The sequence below is a fragment of the Pongo abelii genome, chromosome 23, assembly GCF_028885655.2.
Source record: "Pongo abelii isolate AG06213 chromosome 23, NHGRI_mPonAbe1-v2.0_pri, whole genome shotgun sequence".
NCBI lineage: Eukaryota > Metazoa > Chordata > Mammalia > Primates > Hominidae > Pongo > Pongo abelii.
The window spans coordinates 9,490,599-9,505,720 of NC_085929.1; positions in this window are offsets into that span (position 1 = coordinate 9,490,599).

Below are 15,122 nucleotides of genomic sequence, written 5' to 3' on the forward strand. Positions count from 1 at the left end.
ATTCACAATAGCAAAGACTTGGAACCAACCCCAATGTCCAACAGTGGATTAAGAAAACGTGGCACATATACACCATGGAATACTATGCAGCCATAAAAAATGATGAGTTCATGTCCTTTGTAGGGACATGGATGAAATTGGAAATCATCATTCTCAGTAAACTATCCCAAGGACAAAAAACCGAACACTGCATGTTCTCACTCATAGGTGGGAATTGAACAATGGGAACACACGGACACAGGAAGGTGAGCATCACACTCTGGGGAATGTCGTCGGGTGGGCGGAGGGTGGTGGATTAAATTTAGAAGATATACCTAATGCTAAATGTCGAGTGCTAAATGGGTGCAGCACACCAGCATGACACATGTATACATACGTAACTAACCTGCACATTTTGCACATGTAATCTAAAACTTAAAGTATAATAATAATAAAAAAATTCTAGAGAGTTAAGATAACCTCATTTTTTAAAATACTGAAAATGTAAAGGGTCCATATAAAAAGTTGTGTTAAGTACATACTTCCTATTTTAATAATTCACTTGCTTTGCTCTTAATATCTCTATGAAAGAAGTCCATATATTACTCGTGTCTTTTGGAAAGAGATTTAAAAGCAAAAGTAGCTGTGCTGTGAAATTTCATAAAATTTGTGGGATTTATGCAAGCTGAATTATTCAGTATTTTGTATTGTTATTACAGTCATATATTGCCTGGAATATATATACAGCAACCCAGCAACAGTGATTGCAACAAAATTAAGGTAAATAGGTCTACAATCATTTGATTTCCTTATTAGATAAATGAAGTTTTCTTAGAGGAAATGCAAATTCAGATCAGGTTACATAAGTTTAACTATTATTTAAAACATATAAAATTAAATCTAACCCTCACAACTGCAAATCTGTAAGGAATCACTGTCAGGAATCTACAGGACTTGGCTCGTATTTACATGCGACCCACACTTAGAAATTTCATAAATGATGAGATGCAGGTCAAGGGCATTCCTCAAAGGGCTCCACCCAAAAGGAAAGAAAGAGAGTTAAACAGAGAATTACCCCTTACGTATTTGTGGGTAATCAGCTTATTCCTCAGCCTCTAGACAGTGAGGAGGATGAAAAAATGGAAGAAGATAGCAAAGAAGAGGAAGAAAAAGATCACAGTGAAGCGATGAAGCCAGAGGAGTAACTTCGAAATTTACTGAGAGAAAAAATCGTGAAACTGCCCCTCCCTGAATCTTTAAAAGCTTACTTGACATATTTTAGAGACAAATAACTTAGATCAAGAAGAAAGAATGCCTACTGATAATTCCTTTAGTCCTGAAAATGTAGCATTTGTGAGGAGTTAAAAGAATTATTTCTTTCATCAGAGCAAATTATAGTGGAAAAAATATCACTTGTTACTCTCAGTAACTTACATTATGTATTGAGTGAATAAAAGAATCCCTTTTATAAAATCTATTTTTCTTTAAATCTTGGAAAACTGTTGTTTTAGCTCAAAGTGATTTCAAAGTGGAATGCAACAGTAGTGAAGACTTGTGTACCATAAATTCTTTTCTGATTCCTTACGAATCTCGTTCATTTTCATGTAGAAAACGAGAGCAAAACTACAGAGAAAAGAAACGCCCGGTGCATAACGGCCTGACGATGGTTTCCTGTTTCCTAAGAAATGGGGAGTCTCCACTACGACCTGTTTCCAAAGAGGAAACTGGAAAGGAGAGCGAAAACACGATGCTGCTTTTCCACTATTCTCTTGAGGTTTCTGTGTCCCTACAGAGCTCGGGAAACAAACTGTCAAAATGTTCACGCTTTCGGGGGCTAGAGACATAAGAGCAACAGGCCCCCTTGCAGAAGACAAAGGAACGTGTAACCCGAAACCATGGTTCATTTGGCCTGAGTGGGCCGACTCCTGTGTGGGCGGGACTATCCACCTCACGCTCCGTTGCAGGCTCAACGTGGGGCAATCTCATCTGTGAACCATGTGGATGAAAAATGGACAATCACCCGAGTCTCGGCTCATTACTCTCTGGGTAATTCACTTATTCCTTTGGAGACGAAATTTGTCTGAATCGCTCCCAGATGAAGTAACCCAGGCTGGCGATCCAGAGGGCCGGTGAGAGCCCCGCAGACCGACGGGGCTGTGGGCCGAGCCCTTAGCCTGCCCTGGGCACCCAACATTTTCCCGGAGTGCAAGATCCTGCTGGTCCTGGAGGAAGAAGACCGCTTTTCTCTCTGCCTTCCCCTCTTTGTTTCTTGCTCCCACCCTCCATCCCTCTTTCCCTCCGTCCCTCCCTCAGTTCCTCCCTTCCTCCCTCCCTTCCTCCTTCCCTCTCTCCCTCCTATCCCTCCAAACCTTCCAAGGTCCCTGGGTCCATCCGTTCTTTTCTCCCTCCATCGCTCCCTCCCTTTCTGTCTCCGTTCCTCTCCCCATCTTTGCCTGAGTTCCCTCTCGCGTATAAAGGGCAGTACCCCAGTTTGCGCGTGGTCTCGGGTCTGCATTTAGCTGTCAGGAACTCCACGGTGATGTCAAGAAAACTGGCTGGGTGAGGGTAGGCGAGTGACGGTGGGGCGGGGAGACAGAGGTGGCGAGACGCGGAAAGAAGAGTAGGCTTGGCACCTGCCCTGGACAGTGTTTCCCGGGATGGAGGTCTCCGCCCGCCCCACTGAAGAACGCGGCGGGGGCACAAGAGGGAAGGGATGAGAGCTCCGCCTGAGCTGGTTAGAAAACCTAGGCTGCTGCCTGCTAACCCGCGCATGAGCAGTAGACACTCCACCTCCTGGTACCTGGACGGGCCCTGGGATCCCCGGGATGCTCAGGAAAGAATGACAGCCCTCCTCTGAGTGGAGTCTCTCATGGGACCTGGAACTCAGAGATCCTAGGCAGGTCAGCTGGAAGGGAAGACACGCCTCTCCATACCGAGTCAGAGGTTCACCGAGAAAGAGAGGCCGCCGCCCTGCCCCCACCCCGCCCCAACCTCGCGTCTTAAAGTTTCTCCAGCAGAGCCTGGTGTTCTTCCTGGCTGAGGAGTGGTTCCAGTGGAGCGGGCTCTTCCACTTCCTTCAGCTTCCCCAGTGGCGCCGGATCTAGGAAAGGTTGTGCCTTTTGCTGAAACTCTGGGGTTGACAGGATCTCATCTAACAGGCTGGAGGTGAGTGTAGACGAGCGCCCCGGCTCCTGAAGCGGTTGAGAGGTGCCTGGATGGCTTGCATCTGTGCTTGATGCGGAGGCCTCTTGGGTCACTAGCTTCGGAGGTGGAGGTGCCCCTTCTTTGGTTTCCCACACCGCCCTGGCGACCTGGGGCTCCAGACCCACCACAGACTCCGGTGGGACGTGGGTGGTGCAAACACACCTTGCCCCTGTGACTCAGCTTGAGGGGGCCCAAGCTGTCCCACTGAGCACGCACCCAGCAGGCCGCCATGCTGCGGATCCTCATCCTCCTGGCATTTGTTGGGGTGTGGAGGCCACCAAGGTGTCTGAGGGAGGGACAGTTCTACTTCCAGAGGAGCCAGGGCAGTGAACACAAAAATTCCCACGTGCAATGGCAGGTTGAGAGATTCCTTCTGCCTGCACAGCCAGGCTGGGCTGGAGCGGGGGGACGGCCCTTGCTCCCTGGGTCACGAAAGCCCCCTGTGGGAGAGCCCCAGGCATTCAGGGAGTGTGTGATGCAGAAAGCCCCGTTCCCCACGCAGAGATGTGGGGGAACTCGATTGAGGAGTGAGGAGGATGACACCCACTGGGGGTGTTAATTAGTAACCACAGTGGCCTCAAAGAGCTCAAATGGAAGGAAGAATTGCAGGTCTCTCACTTTAAGTAAAGAGCTAGAAATGATTAAGCTTACTGAAGATGTAAAATTTTCATCGCTAGAGAGACTTCAACACTTGGCTTCAAAACTTCAAAGGATGGGCTGACTGTCTTTGAGGACCACTGCAGTTGGTGACTTTAAGTTAGAGCCAATGCTCATTGACCACTCTGAAAATCTCAGTGCTCTTAAGAATTATTCAAAATCTATTCTTTCTGTGCTCTAGAAATGGAACATCACAGTCTGAGTGACAACACAACTGTTAACGGTATGGTTTACTGAATATTTTAATCCCACTATTGAGACCTACTGCTCAGAAAAAAAAAAAGAGTCCTTTAAAGGGATTGCTGCTTGTCCTGGTGCAGTGGCTCACACCTATAATCCCTGCAGTTTGGGAGGCCGAAGTGGTTGGATCACCTGAGATCAGAAGTTCGAGACCAGCCTGGCAAAAATTATGAAACCCCATGTCTAATAAAAATACAAAAAATTAGCCGGGCATGGTGGATGTACTTGTAATTTCAGCTACTTGGGAGGCTGACAGAGAAGAATGGCTTTGACCCTGGAGGCGGAAGTTGCAGTGAGCCAAGACCACGCAACTGCCCCCCAACCTGGGCAACAAGAGGGAAACTATATAAAGGAGAAAAAAAAAAAGGAAAGAAAAGAAAAAAGGAAAAAAGATTGCTGCTTATTAATAATTCTCCTAGCTACCCAGAAGCTTAGATGGAGATGTACTTGGAAATTAATGTTATGTTCATGGCTGCTAATACAATATCTATCCTTCAGCCTGTGGATCAAAGAGTGGTTTTGACTTTCAAGTGTTTTTCTTAAATAATAAATGCATTTTGTAAAGGTATAGCTGTCATAGATAGTAATTTCTTTGATGAGTCTGGATAAACTGAATTGAAAACCTTTTGGAAAGGTTTCACCATTAATCCCTTCATGATATTTCAAACTCCTCCTGTGAATCACAAATGTCCTTAATAGCAAATGCCATTAAGAACATTTGTGTTTGATGGGAGGAGGTTGAAATATCAACATAAGAGGTGTTTGGAAGAAGTTGATTCCAGCCCTCATGGATGACTTTGAGGGCTCAGGATGTCAGTGGAGGAAGTCCCTACAGATGTGGTAGAAATTGCACGACAATCAGAATTAGAATTAGGGCCTTAAGATGAGATTAAATTGCTGTAAACTCATGATGAAACTTGAACAAGTGGGGAGCTGCTTCTTATGGATGAGCAAAGAAAATATTTTCTTGAGATGGAATCTACTCCAGGTGGAGATGCTATGAACATTGTTGAAATAACAACAAAGGATTTAGAATATTCCATAAACCTAGTGGATAAAGCAGCAGCAGGGTTTGAGAGGGTTTACTCAATTTTGAAGGAAGTTCTACTGTGGATAAAATGTTATCAAACAGCATCACATGCTACAGGGAAATCTTTTGTGAAAGGAACAAACTTCATTGTTTTAAGAAATTGACACAGGTACCCAAACTTCAGCAGCCCCCATACTGATCAGTCAGCAGCCATCAACATAGAGGCAAGACCCTCACTGTAGAGAAAGGAAAGAGAGATCAGACTGTTCCTGTGTCTATATAGAAAGAAAAGACATAAGAGACTCCATTTTGAAAAAGACTTGTACTTTAAACAATTACTTTGGTGAGATGTTGTTAATTTGTAGCTTTGCCCCAGCCGCTTTGCCCCAGCCACTTTGTCCCAGCCACTCAGACCCAACCTGGAGCTCACAAAAACATGCGTTGTATGAAATCAAGGTTTAAGGGATCTAGGGCTGTGCAGGACGTGCCTTGTTAACAAAATGTTTACAAGCATTATACTTGGTAAAAGTCATCCCCATTCTCTAATCTTAATAAACAAGGGGCAAAATGCACTGCAGAAAGCCGCAGGGACCTCTGCCCTTGAAAGCGGGATATTGTCCAAGGTTTCTCCCCATGTGAAAGTCTGAAATATGGCCTCATGGGATGAGAAAGACGTGACTGTCCCCCAGCCCGACACCCGTTAAGGGTCTGTGCTGAGGTGGATTAGTAAAAGAGGAAAGCCTCTTGCAGTTGAGATAGAGGAAGGCCACTGTCTCCTGCCTGCCCCTGGGAACTGAATGTCTCAGTATAAAACCCAATTGTACATTTGTTCAATTCTGAGATAGGAGAAAATCCGCCCTATGATGGGAGGGCAGAAATGTTTGCAGTAATGCTGCTTTGTTATTCTTTACTCCACTGAGATGTTTGGGTGGAGAGAAACATAAATCTGGCTTACGTGCACGTCCAGTCATAGTACCTTCCCTTGAACTTAATTGACGTAGATTATTTTGCTCACAAGTTTTTTGCTGACCTTCTCCTTATTATCACCTTGCTCTCCTACTACATTCCTTTTTGCTGAAATAATGAAAATAATAAGCAATGAAAACTTCTCCTTATTATCACCCTGCTCTCCTACTACATTCCTTTTTGCTGAAATAATGAAAATAATAAGCAATAAAACCTTCTCCTTATTATCACCCTGCTCTCCTACTACATTCCTTTTTGCTGAAATAATGAAAATAATAAGCAATAAAAACTGAGGGAACTCAGAGGCCGGTGCCTGTGCAGGTCCTTGGTATGCTGAGTGCCAGTCCCCTGGGCCTACTATTGCTTCTCTATACTTTGTCTCTGTGTCTTACTTATTTTCTCAGTCTCTCGTCCCACTTGACTAGAAATACCCACAAGTGTGGAGGAGCAGGCCACCCCTTCACTCACCAGCAAAAAGATTATGACTTGGTAAGGTTCAGATATTCATTAGTATTTTTCAGCAATGAGGTATTTTAAGTTAAGGTATGTACATGGATTTTTAGACATAATGTGATTACTAATTAATTAATTAATAATTATTAAATACTCATTAGACTACAACACAGTTTATGCATAACTTTTATAAGTACTGGGAAACAAAATGTTTATGTGACTAATTTGATTGTAACATTTGCCTTATTGTGGTTGTCTGGAACCAAACCTACACTATCTCTGAGTATTCTTGAAAGTTTTTGGTTGCTCTTTGTTTTGAGAAGGGGTTTTGCTCTGTCACCCAGGCCAGAGTGCAGTGGCATGATCATAGCTCACTGCAGCCTCAAACTGCTGGGTGAAGTGATTGTTCTACCACAGCCTCCTGAGTAGCTGGGACTACAGGCATGCAGCAATATGCTTGGATTTTTTTTTTTTTTTTTGAGACGGAGTCTCGCTCTTTAGCCCAGGCCAGAGTGTAGTGGCTCTATCTTGGCTCACTGCAAGCTGCGCTTCCCAGGTTCATACCATCCTCCTGCCTCAGCCTCCCGAGTAGCTGGGACTACAAGCGCCCACACCAGGCCCAGCTAATTTTCTGCATTTTTAGTAGAGATAGGGTTTCACCGTGTTAGCGAGGAAGGTCTCGATCTCCTGACCTCGTGATCCACCCGCCTCAGCCTCCCAAAGTGCTAGGATGACAGGAATGAGCCATCGCGCCCGGCCTGTCTTTTCTTTCTAGTGGCACAAGCCCCATGGAGTGTGGTGCGTCTGATCTACGATGCTTTTGAACAGTGTAGAAAATGTTGCTGTCTGTATTTAATTTTTTCCTACATGTATGGCCGCGATCGATCACAAGATCAATAAGCCCTTCTCCGTATTCTACTTCCCTTTCTAGCAATGGAGAACTTTGATTGGATTTTTCCTGCCTACAGGCAGGAATGAGTCTGCTGTTTTGTTTTTTAAACCCGAGGGGACTGAGCCTGAAGGCCTGGAGCGCGGCCACCCTCCCCCAACCCCCAACTGGTGATTGTGGTGGTGGTGGTGGTTGTTTTGTGTTCCAGCTTCTGTTCTGTTGCTGTTGTTGCTGCCGCTGCTGCTGGTGCTGTCGTCGTTGTTTTGGTATTTTACAGACTTAGGGGGTGTACCTGCTTGTTTGTTAGATCAGCATACTACTGCCTCCGGATGTAGAAGTGGACCTCCAGTGTATCCGATACCCACGTGCCGAACGTTTTCTCTGACGGGCGATTTATTCATCCCTCGTCCCCCTGTTGTCCTCCTCCTCCCTTTTGGAGTGTCTGCTATTTCCATCTTGATGACCGTGTGCGTACCCACTGTTTACCTCCCACTTTTAAGCAGAAGGCAGTTCACTGGGTACATACTTGCTTCCAGCTCTATCCATGTTGTGGGAAAAGACGTGAAATCACTCTTTTTTGTCCCTACATCATTAGAGAAATTTAACTTTCTTGGTGATTGTTTTTCTTTTTTCTTTTCTTTTCTTTCCTCCTCCTCCCCCCTTTTTTTTTCATTTTTTTCAGCTGGGCTGTCCTACTTGTGTTGCTCAGTTGATCAGGTTGGTGTCCTGGCCTTGACACTTCTCCCGTCACATCCACCGCCTGGTTGTTGAAATGAGCATCTCTTGTAAAATGGAAAAGACAAAAAAAAAAATGAAGAGAAAGACAAAAAGTATGGGATGAACGTTTCTCTTGCCACCTCCCAGGGTGTACCTTGGACCCGATAGGACGGAGGGAGCTTGCCTGGGTGGGTTTTCTGTGCTAAATCCTCCCGGGGGCCTCCTTCCCTCTCCCCCTTGTCCCTGCTTCTCCCCCAGCCAAGGCTCCCACCGCGGCTGTGGGATTTTCCGTGGGAGAGGTATGGGAGAGGACTGATGCACCTTCCAGATCTATATCCTGCCAGACGTCTCTGGCTCAGCATCCCCCACCGGCTACCTGCCACCTTCCAGCGAGCTCTGAGGCTGATGCCCCGTCCCCCTTCATGTACCACCACCCTCTGCCGGCTGGCTGTTGCCTGGTGACCCCAAGGGAACTGCGATGATGCTTTCTTTTTTCTTTTTTTAAAATTTTATTATTATTATACTTTAAGTTTTAGGGTACATGTGCACAACGTACAGGTTTATTACATATGTATACGTGTGCCATGTTTTTGTGCTGCACCCATTAACTCGTCATTTAGAATTAGGTATATCTCCTAATGCTATCCTTCCCCTCTTCCCCCACCTCACAACAGTCCCCGGTGTTTGATGTTCCCCTTCCTGTGTCCATGTGTTCTCATTGTTCAATTCGCACTTATGAGTGAGAACATGCAGTGTTTGGTTTTTTGTCCTTGCGATAGTTTGCTGAGAATGATGGTTTCCAGTTTCATCCATGTCCCTACAAAGGACATGAACTCATCATTTTTTATGGCTGCATAGTATTCCATGGTGTCAAATCCTCCAGTGAAGACTTCCACCAGATACCCCGGGTGGGCCGGATGGGATGAGACTGGACCACCCCGGACCATGCTGTTCTTGGGGGTATGTTGACATACAGGGTGGACTGGCAGCCCCAGCATTGTAAAGGGTGTCCAGGTATGGAAATGTCACATAGGATGTCCTCCGTCCCGTCAGCCTGCCTTCAGCCTCCTCAGACATGAAGACAACTTCCCATCAGAACCTCTTTTCTTTCCTTTCTCCACCACACACATGAGACGCATGAGAGGGAGAAACAGCTCAATAGATACTGCTGACCTTCCTTTGTGGAACCTTCAGTCATCTACACACAGACAGGTGAATAGAGAGGTACCCAAATCAAACACCATTTCCGCATCCTCATGGTGGGATTGGTCTCTCTCTCTCTCTCACACACACACACAATTTCCATATCTAGTTCACAAACCACACTAATTTACCATTTTCACAGTACGCAGTCTGAGTAAAACCCACCCCACCCTCCACCCGGCGGTTGACAAAACTCCTTCTCTACAATTTATAAAAAAGATCATCTGGGCTGGGCACAGTGGCTCATGCCTATCATTCCAGCACTTTGGGAGGCCAAGGTGGGTTGATCACTTGAGGCCAGGAATTCAAGACCAGGCTGGCCAACATAGTGAAACCCCATCTCTATGAAAAATAGAACAATTACCAGTTCTGGTGGTATAGGCTTGTAATCACAACTACTCAGGAGACTGAGGCAGGCGAGTTGCTTGAATTAGGGAGGCCGAGGTTGCAGTGAGCTGAGATCATGCCATGGCAATTATTGAGACAGAGCGAGACTCTTTCTCAATAATAATTATAATATTATTATAAGATTAGTTTTGCGTGGTAATACCTGCCTGTAGTCGCAACTACTCGGGAGACTGAGATAAGGAGAAGAACACTTGAGGCTCCACAGGTCGAGGCTTCAGTCAGCTGTATCCTGGGCAGTCACCAGTCAAGGAGATATGCCCCTCCCCGTTTTCTTTTCTTTTCTTTTTCTTCTCTTTTCTTCTCTCTTTTTCTCCCTCCCTCCCTCCCTCCCTCTCTTTCTTTCTTTCTTTCTTATTTCTTTCTTCCTTCCTTCCTTTCCTAGCTGACTGCCTTCCTGCCTTTCTTCTTTCCTCCCTTTCTCCCTTCCTCCTTTCCTCCTGCCTCAGCCTCCCAAAGTGCCGGGATTACTGGCGTGAGGCACCATGCCTGCTTGGCCTAAAGAGACACCCTTTGAAAGTAAGACACAGACAGCGCCTTCTAGTGATCTGATTGATTGATTAACTGATTTAGAGGCAGCGTCTCACTCTGTCACCCTGGCAGTGGTGCCATCATAACTCACTCACTGCATCGTGGTTGCTCCTGGACTCAAGCGATCCTTCCACCTCAGCCTCCAGAGTAGAGTACCTGGGACCACAGGCACACGCCACTGTGCCCAGATAATTTTTATTTATTTATTTATTTATTTTTTCCCCAGACAGAGTTTCTCTCTGGTTGCCCAGACTGGAGTGCAATGGCACGATCTTGGCCCACCACAACCTCTGCCTCCTGGGTTCAAGCGATTCCCCTGTGTCACCCTCCCCAGCAGCTGGGACTGCAGGCATGCGCCACCACGTCTGGCTGATTTTGTATTTTTAGTGCAGACGGGGCTTCCCCATGTTGGTCAGGCTGGTCTTGAACTTGAATGGGTTTCTCTCCATTCAGAAGCTTTTACAGGCACAACCCCACCCAGAGGTTGGCTACGGCTGAGGATTATGGGATGTGGTGGGGCTGGAAACTCTTTCACCCATTGTTGCAAGCTCAGCCAAGATACCCCCGACCCCCATTGCTTGCTCACCCTTTGAGATCCCCTCCCTCCACCACCTTGGAGGCTGACCTCTTAATTTAATTTCTGTCTTTCTTCCTTTCCTGCATTTGAGGAGTATGTGCAGGAATGAGGGTGTGTAGGGGGAGGGGGTGTGGGGGTGGGGACAGAGGGGAACGTCCTAAGGGTCAATTTAGTGTCATGCCTCTTTCACCTCCACCACCGAAGATGAAAGCAACAATCAGTTAAATACCGCGTGTTCTCATCCATAAGTGGGAACTTATAGATGAGAGTTCTGCATGGGCAGAACGAGGGACACGAGAGACGCGGGAGCCTACTTGAGGGAGGAGGGTTGGAAAGAGAGACAGCTTCAGGAGAAACCAAAACAGATCGAAACATGAAAACTGTCGAGTACTGCGCTCAGTGTCTGGGTGATGAAATCATCTGCACACTGAACCTCCCATCAGAAGCTTACCTATGTAACAATCTTGCACATGTATGCTTGAACAAGAAATGAAAGTTAGAGGAAAAAGAGAGAGAGAGGGAGAGAAGGAAAGAGAGATAGAGAGAAGTGAAACAAAACACCACCTCCTTGACCTGAGTCAGGGGTTTTCTGGCCATTTGGGGGAACATTCAGCGACAATGTAGTATTTGGGCCTGTTCTTTCTTTTTTTCTTCGTTTCTTTTTTTTGTACTGAGTCTCTCTTGCTCTGTCACCCAGGCTGTGGTGCAGTGGCGCTCTCTTGGCTCACTGAAACCTCTGCTTTCCGGGTTCCAGTGATTCTTCTTCGGTAGCTGGGATTACAGATGCACACCACAACAGACGGCTAATTTTTCTATTTTTAGTGGAGATGGGATTTCTCCATGTTGGCCGCGTTGGTATTGAACTCCTGACCTGAAGTGATTTGCCCTACTGGGCCTCCCAATGTGCTGGGACGACAGGCCTGAGCCGGAGGAATTTCAGCCTTTAAAAGTGCCGGCCCTGCCACCTTTCACTGCGACCCTTACACTCAGAATGACGTGTCCTCTCTGCCATAGGTTGACTCTTTGAGTCCCCTATGCCATTGCACTCTAGCCTGGGCAGCAAGAGCGAAACTCCATCCCCCCCACCTTTCCGTGCAAAAAATAAATAAATAAGTAAATAAATAAATAAATAAAATATCTACACATGACCTATAAGTGCGTGTTCCCATGAGTGATTTCTAATAAATGGCACTGTACACTGAAAGCAGTGGCTCACGTCTGTCATCCCAGCACTTTGGGAGGCCGAGTTGGGTGGGTCACGAGGTCAGGAGTTCAAGACCAGCCTAGTCAACATGGTGAAACCCCGTCTCTACTGAAAATACGAAACTGAGTTGGGCGCGGTGGGGCAGGCACCTGTAATCCCAACTACTCGGGAGGTTGAGGCAGGATAATTACCTGAACCTGGCAGGCAGAGGTTGCAGTGACCCGGGATGGTGCCATTGCACTACAGCCTGGACGACAGAGTGAGATTCGGTCTCTAAATAAATAAATAGAAAGAAAGAAGGAAAAGAAAAGAAAAGAGAAGAGAAGAAAAGAAAAAAAGAAAAGAAAAGAAAACCAGAAAAGAAAGAGAAAATGAAAGAAAAGTCACTATATCGCTACTCGGCTAGGACCTTCTCTCTTTCTGTGTTTCTCTCTGTCTCTCTCTGTCTGTCTTTGTCTTTCTCTATCTGTCTCTTTCTCTGTCTGTCTGTCTCTTTCTCTCTATCTCTGTCTCTCTCTCTCTGCCTGTCTCACTGTGTCTGTCTTCTGTCTAACTCTGTTTCTCTGCCTGTCTATCTCTCTCTGTCTCCCTCCCTGTCTGTTTCTCTCTCTCTCTGTCTCTCTCCTTCTGTCTGTTTCTCTCTGTCTCTGTCTGTCTCTGTTTCTCTCTGTCTCTCTCTGTCTGTCTCTGTTTTTCTCTGTCTGTCTCTCTCTTTTTCTGAGTCTCTCTGTCTGTCTCTCTCACTCTCTCTCTCTCTGTGCCTATCTTGTCTTACTGTCTTTCTCTACCCATCTGTCTCTCTCTCTGTCTGTCCCTCTTCCTCCCTGTCTGTCTCTCTCCCTCTCTCTCTCACTCTCTGTCTGTCTGTCTCTCTTTCTGTCTGTTTCTGTCTCTCTGTCTCATCTCTGTCAGTCTCTCTTTCTGTCTGTCTCTGTCTGTCTCTCTCTGCCTGTCTCTCTCACTGTGTCTGTCTTCTGTCTTGCTCTCTTTCTCTGCCTGTCTCTCTCTCTGCCTGCCTTTCTGTTCTCTCTCGATCTGTCTTTCTGTCTGTTGATCTCTGTCTGTCTCTGTCTCTTTCTCTGTCTGTCTGTCTCTCTCTCTTTTTTTTTCATATGGAGTCTCACTGTGTCGCCAAGGCTAGAGTGCAGTGGCACTATCTCGGCTCACTGCAAACTCCACCTCCCCGGTTCACGCCATTCTCCTGCCTCAGCCTCCCGAATAACTGGGACTAGAGGCGCCCGCCACCAAGCCTGACTAATTTTTTGTATTTTTAGTAAAGACGGGATTTCACCGAGTTAGCCAGTATGGTCTCGATCTCCTGACCTCGTGATCCACCCGCCTCAGCCTCCCAAAGTGCTGGGATGACAGAAATGAGCCACCGCGCCCGGCCTGTCTCTCTCTTTCTTTCTTTCCTCTCTCTCTCTCTGTGTGCCTATCTTCTGTCTTACTCTCTTCTCTGCCTGTCAGTCTCTCTCTCTCTGTCTGTCTCTCTCCCTCCCTGTCTGTTTCTCTCTCTCTGTCTCTCTCACTCTCACTCTCCCTGTCTCTCTCTCTTGCTGTTTCTCTCTGTCTGTCTCTGTCTGTCTCTTTCTCTGTCTGTCTCTCTCTTTCTTTCTCCCTGTCTCTGTCTCTCTCTCCCTCTGCCTGTCTCTCTCACTATGTCTCTCTTCTGTCTTACTCTCTTTCTCTGCCTGCCTGTCTCTCTCTCCCCCCCTTTCTGTTTCTCTCTATATATCTCTCACTCTCTCCGTCTCTCTCTGTCTGTTTCTCTCTGTCTCTGTCTCTCTCCCTCCCTGTCTGTCTGTTTCTGTCTCTGTCTCTATCTCTGTCTCTCTCTTTCTGTTTCTCTCTGTCCATCTCTGTCTTTCTCTGTCTGTCTCTTTCTCTGTCTGTCTCTCTCTTTCTCTCTGTCTGTTTCTCTCTCTCTCTGCCTGTCTCTCTTACTGTGTCTGTCTTCTGTCTTACTCTCTTTCTCTGCCTGTCTGTCTGTCTCTCTCTCCCTCCCTTTCTCTCTCTCTCTGTCTCTCTCTTTCTGTTTCTCTTTGTCTGTCTCTGTGTGTCTGTCTGTTTCTCTCTTTCTCAGTCTCTCTCTCTGTTTCCTCTCCGTCTGTTTCTGTCTGTCTGTCTGTCTCTCTCTCTGTCTCTCTCCCTCCCTGTCTGTCTGTTTCTCTCTGTCTCTGTCTCTGTCTCTCTCTCTTTCTGTCTGTTTCTCTCTGTCTCTCTCTGTCCATCTCTGTCTTTCCATGTCTGTCTCTTTCTCTGTCAGTCTGTCAGAAACCCCATGAGGAAGAGGGCCCTGCCCCTTCCACGAAAGTGAGAAGGGCCTGCTTAGGGAGGCCGAGAGGAATCCAGACAGACGGGCCTTGCTACGCTTCAACACTCGGTGTATGATTTTGGGAGGTCGAGGCCGGGTACCAACTTGGATGGAAGGGGCATTTTCAGACTTTTCTCTCTGTCACGTGTGGCGTCTCTACTTCTCGTATTTCCCTGATAAGCTCCTCAACTCAAAAATACATGGTTAAGGCCGGGCGTGGTGGCTCACGTCTGTCATCCCAGAACTTCCGGAGGCTGAGGCGGGGGATCACGTGAGGTTGGGAGTTCGAGGCTAGCCTTGCCACCATGGTAAAACCCCGTCTCTACAAGAAATACTAAACTGAGTCGGGCACGGTGGGGTATGCGCCTGTAATGCCAGCTACTCGGGAGGCTGAGGTGGGAGAATCACTTGAACCTGGGAGGCGGAGACTGCAGTGAGCCGAGATCGTGCCACTGCACTACAGCCCGGGCTGTAGAGTGAGTAGGACTCTGTCTCTAAACAAACAAATAAATAAATAAATAAATAAATAAATAAATAAATAAATAAATGCATTCTTTTCCATGCTGACTGACACTTGCAGGCATCGGTTGTCTTCAGGCATCATCTAGCGGCCACTGTTATTGAAAGTCTAGGTGACATGGAGGGAGGTCTTGCTTACTTCACTGCGCCTGGGCAACGGGTTTCTCTCTCTCCCTTCTGGAGGTCCCTCCCTCTCTCCCTGGTTGCCTAGGGAGCCTCTGCCCTGGCGGGGGC